The sequence below is a fragment of the Anser brachyrhynchus genome (assembly GCF_964034855.1).
Source record: "Anser brachyrhynchus genome assembly, chromosome: 19".
In the NCBI taxonomy this organism is placed as follows: domain Eukaryota; kingdom Metazoa; phylum Chordata; class Aves; order Anseriformes; family Anatidae; genus Anser; species Anser brachyrhynchus.
In genome coordinates, this window is record NC_137712.1 from 9,178,860 (window position 1) to 9,204,030 (window position 25,171).

A 25,171-nucleotide genomic window follows, 5' to 3' on the forward strand; every position below is an offset into this window, starting at 1 on the left:
CATGACAGCACAGCTCCAGCGCCACCACCATTAACAAGAAGTCAGACGCGGGAACATTTTCTCATCGTGTTCTTCACAACAGATCTGTGGTGAGGGCTCAGGGGAAAAGAGAGGAAGTTGCTTGAACTTTGAGAGTAGGAATGTCAGAAGTACTCGCCCTACTCCCACTGGGGTCAGCAGCAGGAGAATAGGCCAAAACTTTCAACAAAATTTTGCCTTATATGTATCAATTTCAGGAGGCAGGAGACTGAGTAATCAAAAGATGTCTCCTCACTGGGCAACTGTACCTAGGCCCTCGTAGAAACCCCTTTCCCTATCACCGATCTAAGATGGGGATGGGCTGCAGACCACTCTTTGGCTTCCAACCACCTTGGCAGAAGTCTGCATTCGTCCCACCTCAAGCACCAGATCCAGCCGTCCAGCACCTTGGACCCCTTCGATTTGAAGGGTAGAGGCAAAACCTCTTCCAGTGTCAGGATATGTGCACCTGTGTGCCTCTCAGCTGTAGTAGGACCCCAGGGCAACCCTCGCCCAGCACCAGCCAGGTCCCAAACATTAAAAGGAATTAATGCAGATATTGAAGCATCTTTGCCCTCTGCCACATGGATTCTTTTAAATCAATACCATGAGCAGGATCTTGCAAGCACCAGCCCAATTTTTTGCACAGAGGCACACAGCCGAGGGGATACTGCTGCTGATTTCAGTAGGATCAGATGTAGTACAAGACTTAAATTCAAGAAAGAGCTCATTGGGCTACAAAGTTTGAGCCAAAGCACTCTCAAGACAACTTTTTCCTCACTTTCTGTGGTTCAAGTTACCTAAACCCAGAAACATTACAAACTGCACCAAACAGTTCCAGTTGAACCTAACTTTTCAATTCCTTCATTTCAATTATTTTTTCATTTCTCCTTATTTAGTCTTCCCTCCCTACTATTTTTGTCATTATTAGCATCAGAAAGAATGACTCACAAAAAAGTGCATAAATAGCTACTTATGTTACAGGTCAGAATCCCTCAATATTTTCAATCTTCTAAATGACTGCTGGGTCTCAGTTTGTTATTTCCATGCAGTGCACCCAGCATCCAAGGCAAAGCAAGTTTGGGCTGGGGGGAGTCTTTTTTTTTTCCCCTTTGTTTTTCCACACTAAAATAATTGAAGGCAAAACAAGCAAGGTTGCTCATGAAAAATAGTAAAAAAGAAACAAACAACTTGGGGCAATAGAAAATTAGAGATTTTCAAGGAACTTTTAGTAAGATCCCATTGAAAATGAAGTACCAAAGAATAGAGATACATTTGAAAGATTCAGGCTGGAAATCTGAAAATAAACCAGTTTCAGCTAATTCACTCCATAGCATCTATGCTATACTTTTTGTTGTTGGTCTTGAAGCACACATAATCTGCAACAATTCTCCATATTTCTACGCTAAAATAGGTCACCAAAAGGCAGCAGGCATCGTAACCTATACCTCCGTATGCTCCAAATCCTGTGCTTTAGCAGTTCGACTCTGTTTAGCCAATCCTTAATCTCAAGCATAGCTTGTTTGTAAGCAAGATTTAACAAGGCTGAAGCTGACCACACATTTAGAGTTCATTTGTATCTTACGTTCCGAATGCATACACAAAGCATTTTGGCCCTGACACAGAATTAGAAAGGCTGCTATTCCTAACGGGACGGTCCAAAATGAGGCGTGGGCAACCCAAACCCCAAGTAGGGGCTACTTCATCTCCTGCTTCCGTGGGGGCTGAAGTTACCTGACAAGATCACTCTGTCCCCTCTGAAGCTGGCTGGGCTCTCAGCCACATCTTCTCCTATCTGCTCCAAGGAGACTGCACTGGCTGGGACCACGAGGCTGAAACCAGGAAGGTGCCAGGTGCAGGGCAGGGGTGGGATGGGATCTCAGGGCAGCAGAAGCCCCAGCACTCAACAGGACCATGTTCTGACTTAGAACTACCACCCCTTAATGCTTATTCCAAAATGATTTACAGAGGTACAGGGGAGATGAAAACTGAACATTAGTGAAGAAAAAAGGAAAAAATACATTTTCAGTTGATTTTTGAAAAGTCAATGAGAACAAAATACGGAAAAGTTGTTCCAGATGGCAGGAATTTACTTCAGGAATTTCATTTAATCACATTCTTAGCAAGATGTTTTGATTTGGATGACATACATCAACTGCATACTTAAATTAACAGTCCTTCCTACTGAAGTAAATGTAAAGCTCCCAGGAGTAGGAAAGGGTCTCGGTGCTTTTATTTTAAGTGCAAGTACAGCATGTATGGAGCTGACAGTCCTTTTGTTATTTCTCTTGAGAAAAAGCAATGATTCAAGCCATGCTGCAAGAACGCATCCACTCTGACAGCAGCCTGCAAGGCCATTTGCCTGAGTCCTCTGTTCTCTGCACAGAGCTACCAGAGCAACCACCTACTCCCACGCCCTACCTGCTAGGTATGATGGCTGGGTCCCAACTGCCTTGAAAATAAGCGTGATGGGTTGAGAGAGAAGGAGAACCCTAGGAAAATACAAGTGTCCCAGCTCCTATAATCTGATTCCAGTTCAGCAAGCCCCTGGGGTACGTCCCCAAGATAATTCACCAAATCAATGCCCCAGAGGAACGTCAATAGGACAAACAGCTCTCATCATGTAGGTCATTGAATCAAAGGGTTTGGGTTGGAAGAGAACTTAAAGCCCATCCTGTTCCAACCCCTGCCATGGGACCCCTCCCGTCAGCCCAGGCCTTGGGCATTGACAGGGCTGGGGCACCCACTGCTCCTCTGGGCAGCCTGGGCCAGGGCCTCACCGCCCTCTGAGTGAAGAATTTCTTCATCATAACTGAACTAAACCTACTCTCTTAATTTAAAGCCATTACCCCTTGTCCTGCCACTCTACTCCCTGACAAAGAGTCCCTCCCCAGCTTTCCTGCAGCCCCCTTTAGGCACTGGCAGGCTGCTGTAAGGTCTCCCCAGAGCCTCCTCCTCTCCAGGCTGAACAACCGCAGCTCCCTCAGCCTGTCTCCACAGCACAGGTGCTCCAGCCCTCTGATTGTCCTCGTGGCCTCCTCTGGACCCTCTCCATCAGGTTCAAGTCCTTGTGCTGGGTGCCCCAGGGCTGAACACAGGGCTCCAGGGGGGGTCTCACAAGAGCAGACGGGGACAATCACCTCCCTCACCACCCTGCTGGCCAGGTGCAGTCCACAACGTGGTTGGCTTTCTGGGCTGTAAGTGCACTTTGCTGGCTCACATTCAGTTTTTCCACCCACCAACACCCCCAAATCCTTCTCCTCACAGCTGCTCTCTGTCCATTCATTGCCCAGCCTGTATTTGAGCTTGGGAGTGCCCTAACCAGGTACAGGACCTTGCTCTTGACATTGTTGAACTTCACGAGGTTGACACAGGCCCACCTCTCCGGCCTGTAAAGGTGTCTCCTGGTGGCATCGCCTCCCCTCAGTGTGTTGGCTGGAGCTGTATTCCTATGGGCATGGTGTGCGAGGCCCCCTCCGAAGTCTCAAAACAGTCAAACAAAACTTTGAGCTTTCAGCAGTGAGGGAATTCCTCATTTCACACAGGTTTCTCCCGCTCTACAACCATTTAACCCACCTCTCAGTAAAACCTGATAGGTCTGAGAAAGCAGTTTCATTAAATGCAGTACAAGACAAGTGGGTTTGAGAGATCCTACCTGCCTTAATTTTATTTGTAAAAGCCTGGGAGGGGAACGCAGATGAAGAAACAGCACACGAACAGGTCAGCATCAGAGTTATAGCACAGATCTCCTACATTTCAAATAGACTTATCTTTAAGGCCATAGCACCTCTCAAATACAACATTAGAAGCAATTTTTTTGTAGAGGAGTTTATTAGGAGTTGAAACTCAGTTTACACCTAAAGTGCACATCAAAGTTCTTAAAGACGTTGAGAATTTCAGCCACCTCCACAACACTGCAAACGCAAACTATCTTCTCGCACAGCTTCTTCCTGCAGCTGTACTCTGAAGGGAGATATACATACACATACAGGTATGTATATTAGTTATTAGAATAACTGTAATAAGGCCTTTTGTTTGGCGACTGTCTATTTCTAAGAAGTGAAGCATGATGAGATTTAGCTTGCCAGCTGCGTGTTTCACTTTCCCATATCCCCAAACAGAGATTTAAAATAGCCTGTTTATCAGATGTGTATCTAACTCATATTCCACTGTGAGGTCTAAAAAGGAATTTCCATTCTTACAAATGTCCCCCTTGTGGGGCATTACCGTCTGTTCTGATCATTGTAAAGGGTCCCTGTTTCCTTCTAGTCCAAAACCCATTGAAGCATTTCTTTAATGACTATAAAAAAAGGCTAGAGGCTTTCTTGCCTTAATTTATATACAAATACATTACCAATTAAAAGGTAACTGTGAAAAATAAGGCTGATAATGGAATGCCTTCTGCAACCTGAATGGGAGCATTGCTACCATGACATTGAAATAATTAGTTAATCTACCCTCTAATTTGTCTCAATTTGCACTAGCAGAATAGGAGCTGCTGCCTACTTGATTTCTCATTGAAAACAGTGGTAGGAAAACAAAGAATTTTTCCACCACCCACCCATTTTGCACATAAACTTCTTCCTTCTTTCCACCGCAACTGTAAATCTGGAATACAGCTCCATTAAAGCAAATGGAGTTACACTCCAGGTTCACTAATGAAAGCAGAATTTGGCTCAGCACCACCAAAGTACACCGAACTCATGCATTTGAAAATGCCTTGTGACCACTGCCAGCCTGCTGCCTATGTTCTTGTTCCTCTGCCAGGTTTAGCTCAGCGAACAGTTTACAGCAGACAACTTGTGTTGAATGGAGACCTCTTTCTCTTTTTCCACCACCACCCTTACTTGCAAAGGGTTTCTGATAACTTCATCATCTCCCTGATTACTGGCAGATAAAAGGCAGATCCCCCCTCACCCAAGGTGCACAGATAGAAGGGAACACACGTGCATCGGAAACACGAGGGGGAAAAAAGGAGTTCAAGGCAAAAGCCTGTACCTCAGCAAGGCTCTCAGTATGACACAGATGCACATTTCTACCAGGTATCAGCTATTTTACTACCCCATGCCTGGCCAGATATATGACTAATTCAGAGCCACTAAGAGACGTTTTGGAATCTGCATGCTTAAAAAAGGTGTGAGAGAACAAACTGATGAAGATCTTATTTCCTGTTAGTTGTAAACTTTCAAAGTACATTGTGTCTTTTTCAGAAACTATTTACCTGCATACATAAGACATGATACCTTAGTTCCCAAATCGATCTCCACTTTGATTGCTTCCATGAGATGAAACACCATTATCCAAAAAAACAAGTACAAAGTGTACAAGTCAGAGCAAGCATTTGCCAAAATATTAGCCTTCAGCACTTTTTAAATAAACATAAGGGCATGAGATGACCTTTAAATTGCTTCTTGACACATACTAAATCTACAGAAGTAAGGGAGATTCTCTGGAAAGAGCTGTAAATTTTGGTATTCACAGTGTATTTTTAGCATATTCTAAGAATATTTTGTATACTAAGAGAGTCCTGCATGCAGCAGAAATTCAGGGATCTCATCAGACTTTTAAAGTCTAGGGCCTAGGTTAAATGGCAGTCAAAGGAGTAGATGGATGGCTTGAAGCAAGCAAGAAATAACCACCAGAAGCTAATCAGAGTTTGCATCAATAGGGTGACACTCTTCTATTACGCCCCCGCCACACACACAGACCCCTCATGCTTTAAAGCAGTATTTGGGGATTAATTAACAGAAGGTCCTTCTCCCAGACACACTGCTCTGCTTCCGAAACACGAAGCACAAGGGCCGGGTGACAGCAGTCTGAGGTGCAGACACTGAAGACACAGAGCAGTAAGCCAGGAGAAGCCTCCCCGTGCTCCCCGTTTTCAATGGGTGACTTCTGGATCCGAACGGAAGGTGGGTGGCAGAAGAAATTATCACAGGAATCAGCAATGCCAAGAACAGCATAAGGAAAACAAGCAACACAGATGCTGTCTGGAGAGAATTCCAAGAGGCCCTCCGCATCTACAGGGTGCATCAGTTGGACCTCATGCACACAGTGGGGGATCTGCTGAAGACTTTTGCTTAGCATAAAAAGCCTGCCTCAAAGGGAAGATCTGTTTCATTGGGAAGGAAAGGGGAAAAAGGATTGCAGATGGTTGCTCCAGGATGAATGCAAAGAGCATTCTTTCTTTTGTACCATGGACAAAGTGCAGTGAACAGCAAATTTCACAGGACGAATGCAGCCTAGCAGGTGCTAGGTGGTTTGAGCTGCACCCACTTGCTGGTACCATCACTGAATTTGGTCACAGCACCACATAAACTGTTTGAGAGAGAGGGGCAAAGAGGCATCTTGTACCAGAGGTGTGATAGTGTAAAAACATCACAGGCTTACACACAAGGCAGATGGAAACTGGATCCAGTAGGTACAGGTGACTGCAAGTATTTGCCAGCTCAGGCTAAACTAGATGGGCTGAACAACACATCTAAATGAAAGGGACAGTAGTGCAAGCCTGAAGGAACAGCAGACAAGGACAGAGTAGAACACAAGGAGAATTTGAAAGAGGCTGCATTTCCTGGACCACGGCTACCAGCTCCGGAGAACTAAGGGGCACAATTAGCAACTTCCAAGCTATTAAGTGTATCGCTTAAGAAACCCAGCACCACGAAAACCAAGGCAAAGTCAGCAGGGTTAGACACCACTCACAGACTATACGATTTTTAACAATAAAAGTGAACTGCCAACACATTTCTCCCTATTTCTCACTCACATGCGTTCCCTGCAAAACTCATACGAAGCTTTCAGAGCCTGGAGAGGCAGGCTGCTTTGTCACACGTTCCTGAATAAATCAAGAAGCTGTTCTGCTCTCATTTTTTTCTGAGAGGAAAAGTGCTGACCAGAGAAAATTGTGCATTCAGTGTTGCCCAATTCAGTCTGTAGCAGCTACAAGTTCAGTGTCTTCCCACCCTGTCATCTCCTAGGGGCAATTCCTGGTAGGGAGCACCAGCAGCTCCCTGTACCAGTTTCCATGGATCCTCCCCTGGACTATCTCTTCCCCCAAACACTACACTCAGCGGTTTAATTTCACAGAACGATGCTTAAGAGCAGGTCACTGCAATATGGAAACCGTGTGGGCAAATCAGTAGTGAAAATGAACAAGTGAAACCTGGACTTCGATTGCATACAACCCCAACCTCCAGCCCTGTCATCTGTGACACTTTCACCGGCACGGAGGAAGTAAATGCTTTAAGCAGAATGACAGAAGTTTCACAGCTCTATTTCTGTCCTGTGTAGCAGACTCCGTACCAGACAGGATGACAGAAAATCCCATCCCAAGGACCTAGCTCAGTGCTGCCATTGCAGACCAGATCCAGCTCAGGGCCTGCATCGCCTGCTAAGGGGGCATCAGTAACACACACAGCCATGAAGTTAAGACAGAGAATGTTTTGATTGTTAATTCAAGATGCTCTCAGAGCTCTGTGGTGACCCAGCTGGTCATTCCTGCTCTTGTTTGTCTGAGCAGAACAGTCCACAGATCGCAGTGGTTATGAGTAAGCAAGCAAGCATGTGTGCATTTTTGTTGACAGCATCTTCCCAGAAATGATCACAGAACCCGACTGGTACTCACGAGGTCTCACCCTCTTTAGATTTTTTTTCAAATACGTTATACATATATATTTATAAATCTCATTTCAGATGAAAGCTGTTCCTTCTTCGTCAGCCTTCGATAACTTCCTGCAGACAAAGACGCACAGAAGCTGCTGCTCAGCACGGGTGCACTTCTTGCACGTATTTAAGGATTGCAAATAGCGTTCTCCTTGGCCACATATTTCCACCCATGGGGTGATGTGTTTACATACGCTGTGGTACATGATCAGGGATTACTTGGGATATACTGTACCTCTAATATTTCAAACCCAGCATGCCACATGCTGGGAACCAGGTAGCCTCAGCTGTTTGACTTCTGAGAAACAGCTCCAGATGTGAACGTGTTATCTTCCCTTTTTAGAGATGACTCCCCCCCCATGATTCCCTCTTTTCCCTAGAAATGTGAAAACTAAACTTAGCAGAGAAATAGTCAGAAAATAGAAGAAAATTACAGTTTGTGCAATACGAAATACGTTCAGATAAACCAGAAAAAAACTACCAAAATAACTACAAAATTTGTAGTTCTCTGTAAAGACCAGGGCCTGTTTTTCAGGGCATGGGAATGGACCAACACATTCCTCACACATCAGGATGCCTGAAGATGGAAGCAGGTAAATTTAGATGGTTTTCATCATTGCAGCCCCTGTATTTTCAAGCCTCTGGTAAGACGCAGCTGGAGATATTCAGACTGCATCAGGGTTTATAGGAGATCCAACAAGCGAGGCAGGAGGTATTTCAGGAACACCATCCTTGTGCTATGTAATGTTCTCTCACAGTAACGGTGCCCTTCCATCCATTGTGCTAATGTGTAGCCCACTGTCATTGCGCCCAAAGTAATTCCTCATGGAAGAGGGGACCTTCACGTGTGGGAAACTACAGAGCCTCCGATACTGAGCAATGCGCTCACTGATACTGATCCTGGACAGTGTTCAGTTGTGCTTTGGTTCCTAGATAACACTGACAGATGCCAATGATTTGCCCAACCCTACAGAGCTCATCTGTCACCCTTCCCTGCCCCAGCACACTTCTGAGCAAGGCCACAGTTCTGCAACACCAACCATCCTGCTGTGCACACGCTGGCAGAGAAGACAGGCTGCCTTCAGAATAAGGCACGCTACAGGGCGAGAATCGGGGTTTACCTGGCTTCTTGTCTCCATCACCTCTGTAAGTCCAGAAGACTTCTGCCTCCTTACTGAAGTTTTAGGGAGTTGAAGTACTTTGGAGGCCTGATGGTCCTTATTACCTCACCTAGAGGCCTGAACAGCCAGCATCGTGACTTCTGACCCTGATCCCACAGCACACAGCACAGTTTAATTAATGGCTTATTGGGGACCTAAGCACACATCCTACACTTAAAATCATTGATTACCTAGAAACTGGAGTATGCTGTCTACCTCTCACCTTAATTGCTTAGAAATGCTGGTGTTTTCAGCCAAGTGAACTGGCAATGAGCACAACAGAGGATTTAGAAGAAAAAACTGATCCTTCAGGGAAGGCAGGAGCCTGGACCACCCCCTGCAATTGTTGCTAAACACTCTGGGATCCTCAGAGGGCAGCTCAGTCACTGCCATGCTAAGGGAGAGCACAGCTACACCCTGCTCAGAGCTAATTAGGCTGAGAGGAGTCACTGCTGGTTCCGTACAAGACATGAGTGGAAGCAATAGATCAAACCCGGATCTTGAACTCCGGTAGTAAACACAAGGCATATCCAGGAGGAGCTGCTGGCAAGCCCAGCACCCGAGGAGCAGGGGAATGTTCTCGTGACCCCATCTGTAGGCATCCCAACAGCTCCTCTGAAATTTCACAAGCGAGGGGATGTCCTAGATAATGGATGGGAGCCCAGCTGCCCCCAGATGAGGGAGTTTCCTTTGTGCACAAGTCCCCGAGTTATTTCAGCAGCATCTGGCAGCGACGCTCTTGTTAGGGCTGCAGATCTATTTATAAAGCCTGATTGTTCGTTTGGGGACAGCTCTTGGCATACGAGGCCTCAGGAGAGCTGGAGCGATCTGGTTAACAAAACATCCAGCAAACTGGGAAATCAAGTCTGCTTTTGATTTATAATGCAGCAACTAAAATTATGATTTGCCAGGCTCATTTTGGCACTCTCATAATTCAGCTACAGTTCTGATTATTTTTTAAAAAATAATAATTAAAAACCCACCAAGTTTAATTACCATAATTATGGAAATACTGAGTGAAAAGGACTCAAAAATAATGAGACAAACTCGCAGCTCCAACTCCGCCAATTAGCAGGATGTTAGGTTTGGGAGACAAGTCTCAGCCAGGGAAAAACTCCTGCTGCAATGGTGCCAGCAGAGAAGGGACAAACCCACCTAGCGTCTAGGTTATATCACAAACCTATTGCACCCTCTTGTGCTGAGGTGTCAGCATTACTTTGGCTTGGCTGCCTCAAAACTAATTGCTCTGCAGCACTTGACCTTCAAAGCAGCTCTCCTGCAGCACACTACGGCACTGCACACACCGGCAGCACGTTGAGGGCTCCTATGGGCACCCAAATGAGGAACTCATTTTCAGTGCACGACTGAACATCACCGATTTCCAGGCTTCTGTGGGTCCCTTGAAGGTCTCACAGATGAGCTCAGGTTTTTGTTGAATTCAGACAGTATTGGGAACTCTGTAAAAGTCACTTGGCAGATGTAGCATCCCACAAATCTGCCTGGCCACAGAGATAAACTGCACCTTTTCTGGTTTTCCTAGAAGGGAAAACAAAGCTAAGCACCAATAAACACAAGGAGGATCCCTGTAAAACATGAGTATTTCTCCAGCGCTAAGGCCTAAGGGTAAGGGTATCACATCCAGTACAGGTGCTGCAATTTAAGTAAAGAGCAGAACTGGAACAAGTTAAGAAGAAATCAGCAAGAATAAGATGTCTAAAAACTGAGAGACAAGGCCAAATGATCAGGCAGCGTCCTGCCTAGGAAGGATGTCTTCAACTAGGCAAGAGGGAACCAACTTTTTCCTCTCCACTCCTGGATGACAGGATGAGGAATAACAATGGTAATTTGAACCACGGGAGACTATGGTGAAACATTAGAAAGACAAAAATCTCTCCAATCAGTCTGTGCAAGTATTCCCTCCCTGCAAATTGAGAACAGATTAGGCAGAGATGTCAGGAATGACCCAGGTACAGCCGATCCTGCCTTGAAGCAGAGGGCTCAATTACACGATTTCTCGAGGTTCCTCCCAGGCTTGTTCCTAGTGCTTTCAGCTCTGGAATTGTTCCTCTCTGATTAACGCCCAGGCTTGTTTTCAGAGTATTACACACAAGCTTGTCCAACAGCTAAACACAGAAGTCAGTCTCTGGCAGTCGCATACACAATCCCCAGCACGGTCTGCATCTCCTGCTGGTAACACTGGCGGCAGCACTAATTTGCAGTTCCTGATCACTGAAAACAAAACATTTCTAAACATTTTGCCATCTTCAATGCAAGTTTCAGGCTAGGTTAAAGCTGATTTGTTATGGTATGAAAAATTATCAGGCACAAAATCCACAGACTGACTACCACGTGTCTAAATCAACAGAAAGCAGGATGCTGAGCTGCTGCTGTCAGCGTAGTGCCGCAGCCTCCTTTAATCCTGGCCCATTCCTTCCTGAGGATTAAATCTAAATATACTAAATAAAGCTCTAAAAAGGGACAAGATCACCATAAATTCATCCCTGGAACAGAGACGACCTTTCCAACACCTTCTCTTTGTGAATGCAGGACTGCTGCAGGAGGCGTGGGGGATCCGTTAACATTTGCTGTGCTGATTGGGAAGCTTCCAAAGCATCGTTCCGGGAGGGTAGGACGGGCCTGAAACAATTGAAACCAAACTGCATTCGAATCCATGAATCAAAGCACTTGCAATTACCATTTCAAGGCAGGTGAAACAATAACAAATAATGAACAAAGATGTTTCAAGTCTTTGCTGATGCACTCTGTGCTTACTAAAGAAACTGCTAACTGGACACATTTTCAATAGCACCAAGGTGATTGCCTGCGATAGCCCCAGTTAATCAAGTCTTTGAGAAAAATGGGGATGTAATCTCCTGTATCGTAAAGTAGTATTTCAAATCTCCTCCAGCATCCAATGTAGCTTTTACGGTCTTTGCTTAGGTTTAGACCAGAGGCCACATGAATTCTATGCCAGGGTGCAATCTGGCCCAAACAGTGCTGCGCCTTTGACCCCTCAATATGGGTTAAAAACCACACGGGTCAGCAGCAATCCCTGCAGGTCTCACTGTGTGGGTTTACAGCATCCTAGATGAAGCTCTCTGCATTGAAGACTTAAGGTCTTGACAGGATTTACGTAAAATTTTATTACAGATCAAGACTCTTTAAGTGTTTTCTGTATTATTAGAGTTCCTAAAAACACAGCCTTCTCCCCCATAAGGAGATATCTGCACGCTGATGACAGGTTCCTCTAAAAATCTCTCAGCGGCTCCTCAGAAGTGGTCACAAACCACAGGTTGAGCAAGTGGTTTCAGTAATTTCCGTGTATGCTTTTCTTTGTACCTCAATCCATCTAACCCCAGCCACAATCCACCTAACCCCTTGTAAGGGGGCATCTTTCAACCTTCCTCGGGGCAGCTCAACAGGAAGAGCTGCCACCCACAGCCAGCACCACGGAGGCCTTTCGGGGTTAGGAGGAAACCTCAGACAAGGCTCTGAGGTCAGCAGGAAGGCGATATGGAGGGCAGGCAGAAGCACCAGCTGCACGGCAATCAGCACATGACCCACGCGGACACAAAGGACTGCCACCTGGAAGGACCGGGGGACAAAATCTACCACCAGACTGTGCTGAAGGCTCCAAGATGTGAGCAGACGTCTTGGTGGCCTCCGGCTGCCAAAATGAATGGCTCTTCTTTTGACTTCTCAAGTGCATTATAAAGGCAAAGGTTTGCTGCTTGCACTGTCGAGGTACTGCAGTTCCCTAACCCCATGCATAGGTTCATTTTAACAGTGCAAGCCATTTTGCAGCACTGATCCGTCCAAGCTGTTTTGGTATTGGGCTGAATAGAAAGAAGCAGCCTTAAGTAACAGTGAGCTTTTGGCTCAACAGGTACAGAAACCCAGCAAGCATTGCTCATCCCCTAGTCCTCCCAGCTCAGCCTGCTATTAAAGCATTTGCTAAATCCCCTATCAGCAGAACTGGAAGCCATATAGGTAAACCAAAAACAAAGCTGGCCTTTCCGGATGAGCTGATGGAATAGGAGCGCTTGCCTGCAGAAGAGAAAGGGGAGGGGAACTAGCTAAGCCTCAGGCTCCAGGGAATCCACGGCTGGATGATTTCTGGGCACCCATCCTGCTCTTGTTCTCCTGGAGTCATAGGGCATTAAGTTCACGTCCGTGTAGAGCTCACGCTACTCTGGATCTGGTGACAGCGACGCCCCGGCTAGCAGAGAGCTCCTCTGCTGACAGGCAGCTGGGTCAGGACCCAGCCACGTCCCTGCCGCAGCCCCTCAGCGCCTGTTTGCCTTGGCCAGGGCCGCAGCAGCAGCTGAGCTCGGCGAGGTGCACATCGAGCTCAGCACCACTGCAGCCCAGGTTCGTTGCTGGCAACACGACTCGCGCTCCAAAGATCGCCTGCTCCTCTGTCCCCTGAGCAGGGGGGAGGAAAGAGGGAGAGGAGGAGCGGACAGAAAAGGAAGCTGATTTTCACCGCAGCTGCAAGCTCCGGCTCTAAACTGCTAACCCCTTTGCTCCTTGGAAAGCTGACTCCCAAATCCCTAGGTGTTTCATTATCTCTTCTGCTCCCTCCCCGAGTTTCTCTCAGGTAATTGTTCCCACATAGCATCTGCTTCAATCCGAGCCAGCTTCCTCCTTCACTGAGGTTTTCCAGCACAAGCGAGGCGATGGCTTTGCTTCAGCTCCCTCGATCCCTGCATAGGCAGTAAAAAGCCTGAGAGGCAAATAAGCGAGTTTGTGCTGGGACCAAACCCATTCCCAGGTAGTCTGAGCAACACCAGCCCCATGGGAAGCTCTCTTTGTGATACCAAGACACAGACTGAGCACAGAAACAGATCGTACCAGGCGGAGAACGTGACCAGACGCAGCTGAACTTGCCTTTAGCCCCACTCACAAGTGCTGCTGAGGGATTCCTCCAGCGCCAGGGAGAACCAGGGGATCGTCAGCCCCACATGGCAGCTGATACAGCGGTGGTCTCAGAGAAGTCAACGTTCTGCTACGAAGAGCAGTCAGAAGGAGCTGCAAGAACTTGCATCTTTGGTCCCAGTTAGGTCATCGCAACCCTCACAAGACAAGCGAGGGATCATGAGCTCATCCCTTGGCAGGAAGGGACTGACTGCAGCTTGCAATATTCATAGTAATTTGGGTAATTTAATGCAGAGGGTGAAGTTCTCAGCCAGGGTAAATCAGAGCAATGTCAATTTTGCACTATTGAAGCACCTGGGTTAGCCTGTTAATAAGAGCTTAACTTATATTTAAAAATGTATTCTGTTCACCTTGAAGATGACCCCTTTAAGAGTATTTTTTTGGTTTTAGGCTGCTGTAACCATCAGCTAATTGCTAGCTGGTCAGTGTTACAAAAGGCAAAGCGCTCTCCATCATGGCTTTGTCTGATAAGACCCAGGTAAGTGGAAAAAAGCATGGTTCAAAGCTATTTTAATCAAGTTGTTAGGATGCATGCAGATAATCATGAATCTCAACAGGCAACTAATACTAAAAATAATTGACTAGCTTTTTAAAGTGTAGTGCTGTTCACTGGGCCAAATTCAATACTGCTATAAATTCCTGGAAGCACCACAGTAGGAGACGTACCAGGGATCTCCGGCCTTTCCCATGAACAGGGGTCACCAGGCAGGAACGCTTTCATTGCTCTTGGCATTAAGCAAGGAGTAACGCTGAAGGACAGGGCGCTACAGTGGAGCACCCACGCAGACCGGGTTATGAATACTGTGTATTCAAAAGGGCGAAGAGACAACAGCGCAGTGCGATACAGGCACTGCAATAAATATTCCTGTTGATCTGTTCAGGCAGCTTTGTTCCTACTGAAAGGCAATGGAAGTTCATACTCCGGTCATGGACGTGCCGTGAAGTTCCCACAATCTGGGTGCACATCCCCAAGTATGGTCTTTGGTCTCCATTTCCTTCCACAGCTCCTTCCCCAAACAAACTGCTGCTGAAGCCAGAAGGCTCGTTTCTTGACGCAGACCCAAGCCCAGCATCTCCTCCTAGGCTAGGTTCTGGGAAATCCACGCTCTGGATAGCTCTTTTAGCAGCCTCAGGATCACCTCCCTAAGGAAAGGACCACGATTCTTCCCCCATTGCCACCAATCCTACAACAGCAGCACCCCATCTGTGGCAAAATCACCCCCCTGATCACATAAAAAGTATCAAGTCTAAAGATTTTATGCTGAGCCTGAGGCTTACGGCCATGACCTACAGCCACCACTGTGCCTGTGAGTGATTTGCTTTCCTAGGAGCAGGCTTTCGGACAGGCTTTTAACCTGAAGTCCAGCAGCTGAGTAGGTGGCCACTTAATATCTCTAGGTACTTTCAGAGAAGATTAGGTGAAAGTCCAAATCTAGGTTGACATTCCCTCTCTCCGAGAAACAGGCCTGCAATAAATAAGGCTGTGTGCAAGTTGTTGTTCCTGCTAGAGCGCTCTGCGCAGCCACTTACTGCCAATATGTTCCTCATTAGCACTCTGGGAAGCTGTGAGTGCATAAGGCACTCTGTGCAGCCCCATTTTTATTCTCTTCTCAAACACATGGAAACACTTTAAAAGTAAGAGCCTTGGGACCTGTGCAAGGGCGACAAGTGACAAGATGAGAAGAGAAGACCAGAGCCAGCCCCTTACAAATTTGAACCATCCAGCCTTTAATCCACAACAACCAAAAAATTGATGCTAAGCAAACCTAGACCTTTTTCAGAAAGTAGATTACATGTGTAATGGAAAAAATATAGGCACGGGGAGTCTGGCCTACAAAAATTGGTTAAAGTTAAGAGCCTTCACTTTGCTTTCCATGATTAATGGAACTACATGCAACTTAGTCAACATTTCCATCCCCTTCTGAGCCTATTGAGAGCTTTTTTTTTTTTTTAGGAAAATGGAATTTTAAGACTACATAACATTTCCATAGCTTACAGTAATGAGGTGATCAACAGTTTCCCTCTTCAAATACTATCTACCTCTCAAGAAGCAGGGAGCAGAGCAGTATTGCCCTCATACCTCCCAGTCTGGGCAACACTTCCCTGCAGTTCCATTTCAGCAAGAGGATAGGCAGAATCCTTGCAGGAGCAGTGCCACAAAGCATAGCACAGAGCTGGCCTGGTCCTTTTGGAGGGAAAGAAGGTGGCATCCCTCTTTTATCAGGCTTGATGCGTCATGGGGACGCCCAAGCCTCTCCATAAGTGAAAAGACACAAGCAAATTCCTACTGGAAGAGCTGAGCCCTCGCACTGAGCAAAACAGAGGCAGGCCGTTAGTGCCAACCCCACAGGACTGTAAGAGTTAAAGCTGTTGTAAGAAATTTGTGCGTGTGCTTTCATGCCAGTGGAAACATAAGAAAAAGCCTAAGTTCTCCGCATTGGCACAGCAGGTTCAGCTTTGATCTCTCAGGAGGTTCATTTCCTTCATTAGGCCTTTCTTAAAATTCACTTTATGAACCCTTTTCATTTCCCCCCTGCATTCCCCCACCCCCCCCCCCCAGCTCCCCAAAGCCTTTATAGATTCATTTAACAAAGCGGCAGGGTGGGGGAGGAGAGCCTCATTTAATTGCCACTAACCGTTACCTGGAGCTGCTGGTCATGCACAGGGATGCAGGAGTCGTTCCTTGTGCAAGGCACAGGAACCGAAGGAGGGAAGAGCCCCACCAAGGCAATAATAAACCACGGGCAGGAACACCGGGAGGAGAGGAACAGGACCACAGAGCACTGATGAAGGGAAAGGTGAGGCAGCACAGGGAGATCTCCAGCACAACTTGGACAATCATTGCTGCAGAAGAGGTGGAGTACTTACAACATGCCCCATGTTGTGCCCTCTGCTTCATCTCCACTCAGCGCTCAGTAGCTGATCAAAAACCAGAACCTCGCCCCATTTTGGGTGTCGCACTGCACACAGAACAGACGCTCACCTTTTTTTTTTTTTAAAGGGAAGCTACAAGGTCAAAAAATCCCTGCCATGCAGTTTAGAGAGGGGTTTTCTTTTTGGTTCTGCACCCAACTATTCTCAAGGCTCAGTACCAAGGTGATGACAGCATTAGGGCACATCATTTACAGCTGCTGTTCCTGTTAGGGGAGGCAGGGGCACAGAGGGGCACCCTTTGAAATGCCTTCCCCCACCAACCCCAGCCAGAATTTCAGCTCAGCATCTATTCATGATGGGCTCCTTGCAAAAAAAAAAAAAAAAAGGTTGTGCACACATCTCATGGCTGACCTGCATGCAGGCTACAAGTTGGTGGGGAGATCGCTTCCCAAACAGAGGGCTGCATCCTTCCCAGCAGCACGCCACCTTACACCACAAAAGCCTTTCAACAGCAGGGGATGGAAAGGTACTGCTGCTGCCTGGGCTGCTGAATCCAGTCCCCTGCTATTGTACTCAACTGGACTGTGTAATTCTATTCACAGGCAGCAGCTTCATTTTAACAGTAGTTTGTGGCTTTACCCCCACTATTCCTATTAAAAGCTTAACTTCTTATGATTATCCAGTTACTTGGAGTAATTTAAACAATGAAACAATCCAAGTAAATTGTAAGACTATTCACCAGCTCATTTGTGTAGATGAACTTGGTTAAAGGCCTTGGAAGCAGATACTGTTCTTAATGAGAAAACTGTGTCCTGATTCCTGCTGGGGCTGTAGCGAACCCTCAGGGCTTGTCCTCTGACTTAGGAGGTAGCAATCCCCGTTCTGCTCTCATCCCACTTCTACTGGAAATAAAAAGCTGCAGTTTCTGCAGATTTTCCAAGGGACAGATTCTGACCTCAAAGGAGCATAAACATGAATTCATGTAAGGTTAGTCATTTTTTCTTGTTTTAAGCTAGAAAACTAGACACCACTCTTGGTGGTGCAGAGATGAGGTTCTGCCCTGCCTTTTCTCTTCTGATGTTCATTTAATTCACTGTAACATGAACACAACTGGATTTAACAGGACTCAACAACTGCAATAGCTCACAGGGCATTTTTCAGTCCTGGAAACACAGCCCTCTACTTTTCTGCTACATCAACCCCGGGCCTCCCTCAAGCTCAAACTCAATTTCAATTACATTTAACAAAGCTAGGTGAATGGGCAGCACGAAGTCAGATGAAGTTCAGTGCAGACAAATGCAAGGTAATGCACTTAGGAAAGGATAATTTGAACTGCACTGGAAAAAAAAAAACAGAATGCTTTTGAGAGATAATCATCTGCTGTGCACAGAGATGTAGGGAACTGAAAAGACTATAATGGGAAGAGATGGTGAGTCCTTCCTTGGGAAGCTGCTCACCACAGCTCACAGTAATCGCACTCGCCCTAACTCTTGCAGCACTGCAGCAACAGAAGAGCTCCGAGATCAGAGACTCCAGGCAAGTAAGGCTTGAATGCAGTTCGAGTCTGGCAAAGCACGGGCGGGGAGGCATGAAAGAGCAGCTCCTCGTGCACCTGCGTTGCAGCACGCCGGGGTGTTCTGGGTACCCGGCTGCGAACTCAGGGCACAGGGACTGCTCTCCCCTGAAAATGATTTAGTTCAGACCTCAAAATTACAAGGCCTTGTACAGCTCCTACATTAATCACCGCTGAACAGGACCCGTAGATGTGCTCACAGTCAGTGTCCAGGACAGGATTCTGTATTGAAGAGCTGGGTCTCTCTGCACCTGCACTGCCTTACACACCAACTCTCCTCCCCCAACAGCACAGATCCGAGACCCAGACCCCTCCTGTGTGGGGGAGACAAGCCAGGGTGGACCCGACCACCCAGACTGGTCAGCTCCAGCCAACAGCCAGCAGAACAAAAGCCAAGCAGAACCACGAGCTCTCGATGATGCCACCTAGGTCTGTTTGAGAGCAGAAGTGACTTGGCACACAACCTGTCCCGGCAAGCAGCCCCGCTGCTGCCAGCCCGTGCCCACACACCCAGAGCAGCTCCATCGCCCGGGCCCCACTCCCACACTGCAGGGCTGGGGACAGCAAGCGCTCGTCCTCGCTCCCCGTCCAATGCCTTAAACACCAAAGTCTACCCTTGCAAACTCCTTAGGAGGTCAGAAAGCAGAGATTTAGGAAATGCAGAAACTTTCAGGAGCCTGCAGGGCTTCTGGATCAGACGGAACATCAGTGCTCAGTGCTTTGCTAGCCACCCCTGCCTCCTGCAAACTCCCAGCCCTCCAGGGGAAGCAGGGACTGCAGCCCCCACGGAGATCTCCCCGGCTGGGAGCACATTTTGTGAAGTGTGGGGCCACCTGATGGCAGCAGCAGGCAGCACCACTCCAAGCGTCCCGACCGCTGCTGCTTTGCTCCATTCATCTTCAGTAATTGAACGCATGCCCTAGGGGGGTGCACTGTGCAGGGGCGAGAGGAAGGGAAGGAGAACAGTATTTGTATTTGTCTTCCCAGATTTAGTTTGTCTATCTCCAGCTATTTTGAATGTCATGGGGAGTTAATGAAGACATGTTGTGCATCTGCAATGCATGGAACAACTTCTCTCCTGTCTTAGCATATTAAATTCTTTCTTAGTTACACTAGGAGTTGCAGGGAAAGAACATAAGATAAAAGGAAAGCAGAAAGATGAGACTGTAGAAGAAAGGGAGGAAATTCCCTTTTTGAAGTTTCAGATCTCCAAGCTGCATCACACATTTTCTGGCCCCTTCTTTATCTCAGCCTTGATCAGAGATGTCAACCCTGGAAAAACTGTCACAGCCTATTCAGCAGGACACAGAAACACCCTCACAAACACCCCATTAAAAATCAGCTTGCTTCCACCCCCCACTGCAAACCCAAGTCAGGGTGAGGGCACACAGCACAGGCACACCCTGGGCAGAACCTTTGCCCGTGGCGAGCGGCACATCCCCAGCTCCGGGCAGCACCTACCTGCAGCCACCAGAGCTCCCTCCAGACAAAGGCCAAGCCACACAGCAAGACCTGAGAGCTCCCACCAGCTGCAGGTACCGCTCTACAGCTGGTATTTGTAGGTGCTGATCCTGTATTACAGACAGGAAACTGAGGCAGACAGCAAGGGCAGGCTCAAATCTACCTAGGCTTTTCTACCCTCCAACCCCTGTCCCGAAACAATCCCTGGCTTAGATCTCACCCCATCATTTCCAATAGAAGGGACAAGGCAGTGGCAGAGAAAAGCCCTTTCCCTAGGACATCCCTTCCTCTGCTCTCCCCTCTCCCAGGAGGCAGAGGCAAGAGCACAGACTTTCCTTGATCGTGGGGCTCTTCTCTTCAAAATTAAGATCTTCGCTTTCCTGGCACTTCCCATCCTCTTTCCCTGAGGCAAGATCTGGCACACCTTAGATGTTCTGGTTTGGCCTGAAGTTTTATTTAGACTGCTCCTTGCTTTGGGGATTCTCTGTTTATATCATCGGAGGGTGTTAATAAGGGCAGAATGGTTTCCAGATCCACACCAGCTGACTGGATTTCCTGAATCCACGCCATCTGTAAAAACAGAAATGTTCCCTTCTCCTTGTACACATAAATGCATTAAGGCTAAACCTCCTGGGGCACGAGTACAGGAGAGGTTTGGACTTCTGGCCAAATGAAACCCAGCAAGCTCTGGAACGAGGTGCAGAACTACCATTTTGAACATGGAGGCACATCCAAAGGCACGCAGGATCTCATCGCTCAGTGGAGCGGACAGAAGAGTTTGACATTTTAAAAAAAGCACACTAAGGAATTTCTGGCACCTTTCTCAGACACATCTGGCACCGGCCACCCTCAGAGAGGCAGGAATATGCAAACTCAGGCCCTGGCTGGTATTACAGCACTTGCATATCCCTATCATGCAGCTTTTCCATTTCAAGCCAAGCTTCTCTGGAGCCACTCTCTCACCAGCCACACGACAGCAGTGCCCTGACCAAATGCCTCAATTACACCGAAAGGCAGCAAGGCAAGAAGGGTACTTTGGAGACAGGATGCATGGGCTGCAATGCCTGAGCATGCAATTGGCTTGCTGATAGCCCAGGGTCCATCGGCAGGCAGATTATTCCTTGTGAACCTGACACCTGCTTGACACCAACTTTCCAGTCTGGAGTGAGCTGCAGGCACCAACCTGGGAACCGGGAATCAGACGTGGCAGCCACAGCTGCCTCTCGCCTCAGCTCATCAGGTTCATGCACAACTCGTAATTTTATCTAGGCCCTGGCACACGGAGGTGAACGCTGGGCTGTATCAACTTAATGTTTCCACTACTTGTTCTCCCCACCTAAATATTGCCCAGACTTTTCGGAAGGACGTGACAGCCAGCAGCACAGCCAAAAACTTCGTTATTCTAATACAGCAGCACAGGACTCAAGTGAGAGCAGGCTACAGCAGCAAAGCAGTGGGCTGAACGAACACCAGCAAGCAGCGCTGAAGCACAAAAACACGGGGGGGGGGGTGTCAAGGAGCAAAGCCACCTAAATGGGACTTGCAGACACAGGGGGTGCCAGGCACACCGACCCAGGGGCTGTGAAGGAGCCCCCAAGCCACGTCGTTACACTGTGCTGTGAGCCAGCCCCACTGGATGGTACTGCAGAAGGGAAGGTCCCGTCCCGCCACTGCTCCTCACCTCCACCCCTTCACAGCCCCACTGACACCTGCACCAGCCAGCTCAGCTCCCTAACCTCAGGCTCAAGCACGTCCCGTCCCGTCACCCCAAGCTGTTTGACAAAGCCGGTCCTGGCACAAGAAGGGATGAAGACAGCAGTTGAACTGGAACGGCAGTGAGCAGCCAGCATACAACATCTAAGGAGTGCTCCAGCTCAGAGCGACTCCTCGTTGAGCAGAGGCACATGCTCACCCCATCCCTGTCCCCCAGCATCCTAAAACATGCATCTCATACAGCTACAGTAGTGCAGAGGATACACAAAACATTAGCAGTCCAATTAAGTCAGAGTTTCTTTGTTACAGCATAAAGCTACCCACACCCCACAAGCTGTGGGTGCTCCTGACACAGAAGCATCTTGCACACAGCGTCGACAGCAATCACCTAATGGACATCACTCTGCTTGCGTGTTACGGGAGGTGGAAGCAAAGCCAACAGACAGCTCTCAAGTGCACAGAGCCCACGTGTGTGCTCAGAACAAACCCAGGCACCCGCTGGGTGTTTGAGGGATTTCACTGTGTGGCAGCATAAATGCTGCAGTACTGACATGTGCAAGGTCCTCAGCCCTGGAGACACTCTGAACTGCAGCTTGGCTCCTGAAATAGCAGGACTGAGCAGCATTACTTTGGCACCTGGTTTAGCACTTAAGTATTCTCCTCAATTAAAAATAGCAACTTGCTACATCTTACTTGTAGCATCAAACTAAGTTCCACAACTTCAACCCATATTCTATAGCTTCCAGAAGACTGGGTTCATAAGTAAGAGTGAGTTCACAAAGGCAGCTATTTCAAATTCCAATGCAATAGATGAACTTCATTATAACTGTATATTCTACCTTCATTAACAGAAAATCTGACAAAGCAGTTGGACTTCAAGGACTCTGAAATCCATGACGTAACTAAAGGCAGTAAATCTGAGAATTCAGTGCAGTTTTCTGCTCTGTATTTTGTGTTCCTTATAAAGGGCCTTGGAAGACCGTAAGTAATGAACTACATTCAATAGCAATGGACCATCTAATCCCCAAATCCTCCCTCCAACAATAGCCAAGAACAAGTATTTTCATTTTCAGCTTCTTTATGCTTTAGCCAGCCTCCCAAAAGTCACTTTATATGGTTTATGGTTTAATTGAAGTTTAAGTATTCCCTTCTGGGGTTTGCTTTTTAAAGAAGCCTCCAATCTACTAGCTTCACTGCATGTGTAAAAAGCTTCCTCGCCCCGTTCTTATGCTAAGCAGCTTACTACCAATTGCAGTATTGTGACTTCAGCACCGTCTCAGTCTCACAATACCATTTACTTAGGTGATCACACAAGTAACCGCTGTGATGGCAGAAGCGATGATCACTTTTCTACCCATTAAAGTATTTCATTGCTTCACACCATTCATTTCTTTAAAATAATTAAGGGCACAAAAGAGGGGAGTGAGCCTCTTTAGATCCCACAAGTAAAGGCATCTTCCAGCTCTTCCATGAACCCTTCCAAGGAGGGATCCCTCACAGCACATACAGACACATGACAGTGATCTGATACAGATTATATTCCCAGCTCAGCCTTTCACGTGTCACATAGCTCAGCAAGCTTGTTGAGCTCTTTAATGGCTGTCTTATATGCAGCACCAAGCACAACAGGCATTTATGTTATATTAAGCTCACTAGATGATATCCTAACAAAAATAATGTGTTCCAGCCCCGTACAAACTGGAGGGATCAGAAGAGAACTGCAGTGGAGAGCACTACAGAGCTAGCTATCAGCTCTAACTTCTCTCCCTTCCCCTTAAAACCCATCGACAGACTCTTAGAATAAAGTAAGCCATTTGCTGAATCTCCCTTATCTTATTGTACATCAATTTGCTGAAACATTCATGGGATCACTACGCATTTCATTTACCCTTAAGGCCAACCCCTCTGCTTATTAAATTAAGAAGATGAATGAGAGATTTGCTCTCTTGCTAGCAGCCCAGGGGATTCATTAGTCAAGTAAATGATTGCACTTGCCTCAAGTTATGCTACTGCAATGTTTGCAATGTGTCTTCTGATCTCAGCTCCCCATGCACTTTTTGGAAACAAGGTTGGCTTTCAGACAGGTCACATTTAATTCCACTTATTTGACTTCAGCAAATGGAAATAAGGGCCTAAAACTCGCTATCTTCTTCCCTTCCTTCACTCAGCCCTCCAAATGTTTCACAGAACAGACACACAAGGGGAATCAAGAGCTCCAAAGTAAGCTACCAATATTCATCCCATTTGTCTGTATCAAGTGCAATTAACGTTTTAGCATTGACAAAGTGCGGATTTGGGTACACAGTGACACAATGCAGTAACAGAACCACAGCAGGCAGAAGGGAGCATTTCCACCCAGCATGTCAGACCATTAATTAAGCACAGAGTTAACAGTTAACAAGCCCCCTTTGCCATTCAGAGAAGAGCTAACTCTGAGCACCTGCATCCACAGGACATCAGCATTTCAACTCATGGTATTGGGAAAGCAGGAAGAAAAAAAGCACTTCAGAAAAAGGCCAAATCTCACACCACAGTTAAATTGCATCAAAGTGTGAAGGGGAAGAGGGACTGGACCCAAATAAACTCCAGGGAATAGATGGCCCTGACTTTGTTGGACTGTACCACGAAAAGCAAGCTCAGGGTGAACAAGGCTTTCTCGCACAGCTGGGTAAGCACTTTAACAGCTTGATAAGCAGCTGATGGAAGAGATACCCTCTGGTGAGCTACACGAAGATAAGCAAATGGAATATCAAGACTCACATTTCTGCACATCTTCATTTACAGGTTGTGCTGTCTTGTGTGCCAACTACTGGGAACAGCCTTCTGTCTTTGACATTAGAGAAACATTACAGCAGAAGGCAGTTTCAGGGTAACAGAAATGCAGCGAAGCATACTCCATTTTATAGGAATGACAATAGCAAGAGCCAGGGTACCTGTCACTCCACACAACTCAAAGATGCCCAGGTGACCCTGTGCCATGCTAAAAAGCTGCACAAGCCAGAGGCATCAGGCACTGGGAAAACTGCCCAGTTCTTGAAGGTTTCCCAGCAAATCTGTAACCAGAAATGAAAGACTTCAGGGCTGCTCTCTTCCCAGCACTGCACCTAAGTAAAGCACCAGGCAAACACTCAGAAAGGCACATTCCCAGGAAATGCGTTGCTGCTGCAGTAGAAGGGATGCTCACCACAGCCAGGAAAAGGAGAAGAGAAGAATGTGTGTACCACACAGATGTACAGGGCAGCAGGCAAAAGGCATGGACAGGCCTAATGGCAATGAAAAGGGAATTAAGATATCTGAGCTAACACCACAGCCCTCCCTCCCCTTGCCCATGTGTTTATTTACTTCCCAGATCTGCAACAACTTTCTCACCTGACCTTCATCAAGTCACTTATCCTGTGTCTATAAATAGAGTAACAAAGCAATTCTGCTGCACGTGCAGAGCATAAAGGTTTTAGCCAGGACTGATTTCACTTAATTAACACATCCAGTGCTTGCACAGCAAAAGGCACAACGTGAGGGTCCTGGTGTAAAGTACAGAACAACAGCAAAGCTTGTTTCTGCTTTGTCACTAATTTCACATGAAATTTTGTTCAAACTGGGGCCAGTCCAACAGCTACTAGTTAAGTAAAACCACATACCACACCCAGGATGCAGAATAACCTCTGAGCAGCAGGTGCCATGGATGGCTGCAAACCTCCATTTCCTCTGCCTCTGCTTGCTTCAAAGCCAGTCACAAATCCTACTCCCCAGTTTCCCTGGTGGTTGCATTAGC

General features: G+C 47.1%; 1 protein-coding gene across 4 annotated transcripts in view; it reads right to left on the reverse strand.

Annotated features, from left to right (window-relative positions):
- The window catches only part of PAPPA (pappalysin 1), a 370,091-nt gene that overhangs the window by 344,144 nt on the left and 776 nt on the right, over positions 1–25,171 (reverse strand). The gene's annotated exons all lie outside the window — the stretch shown is intronic.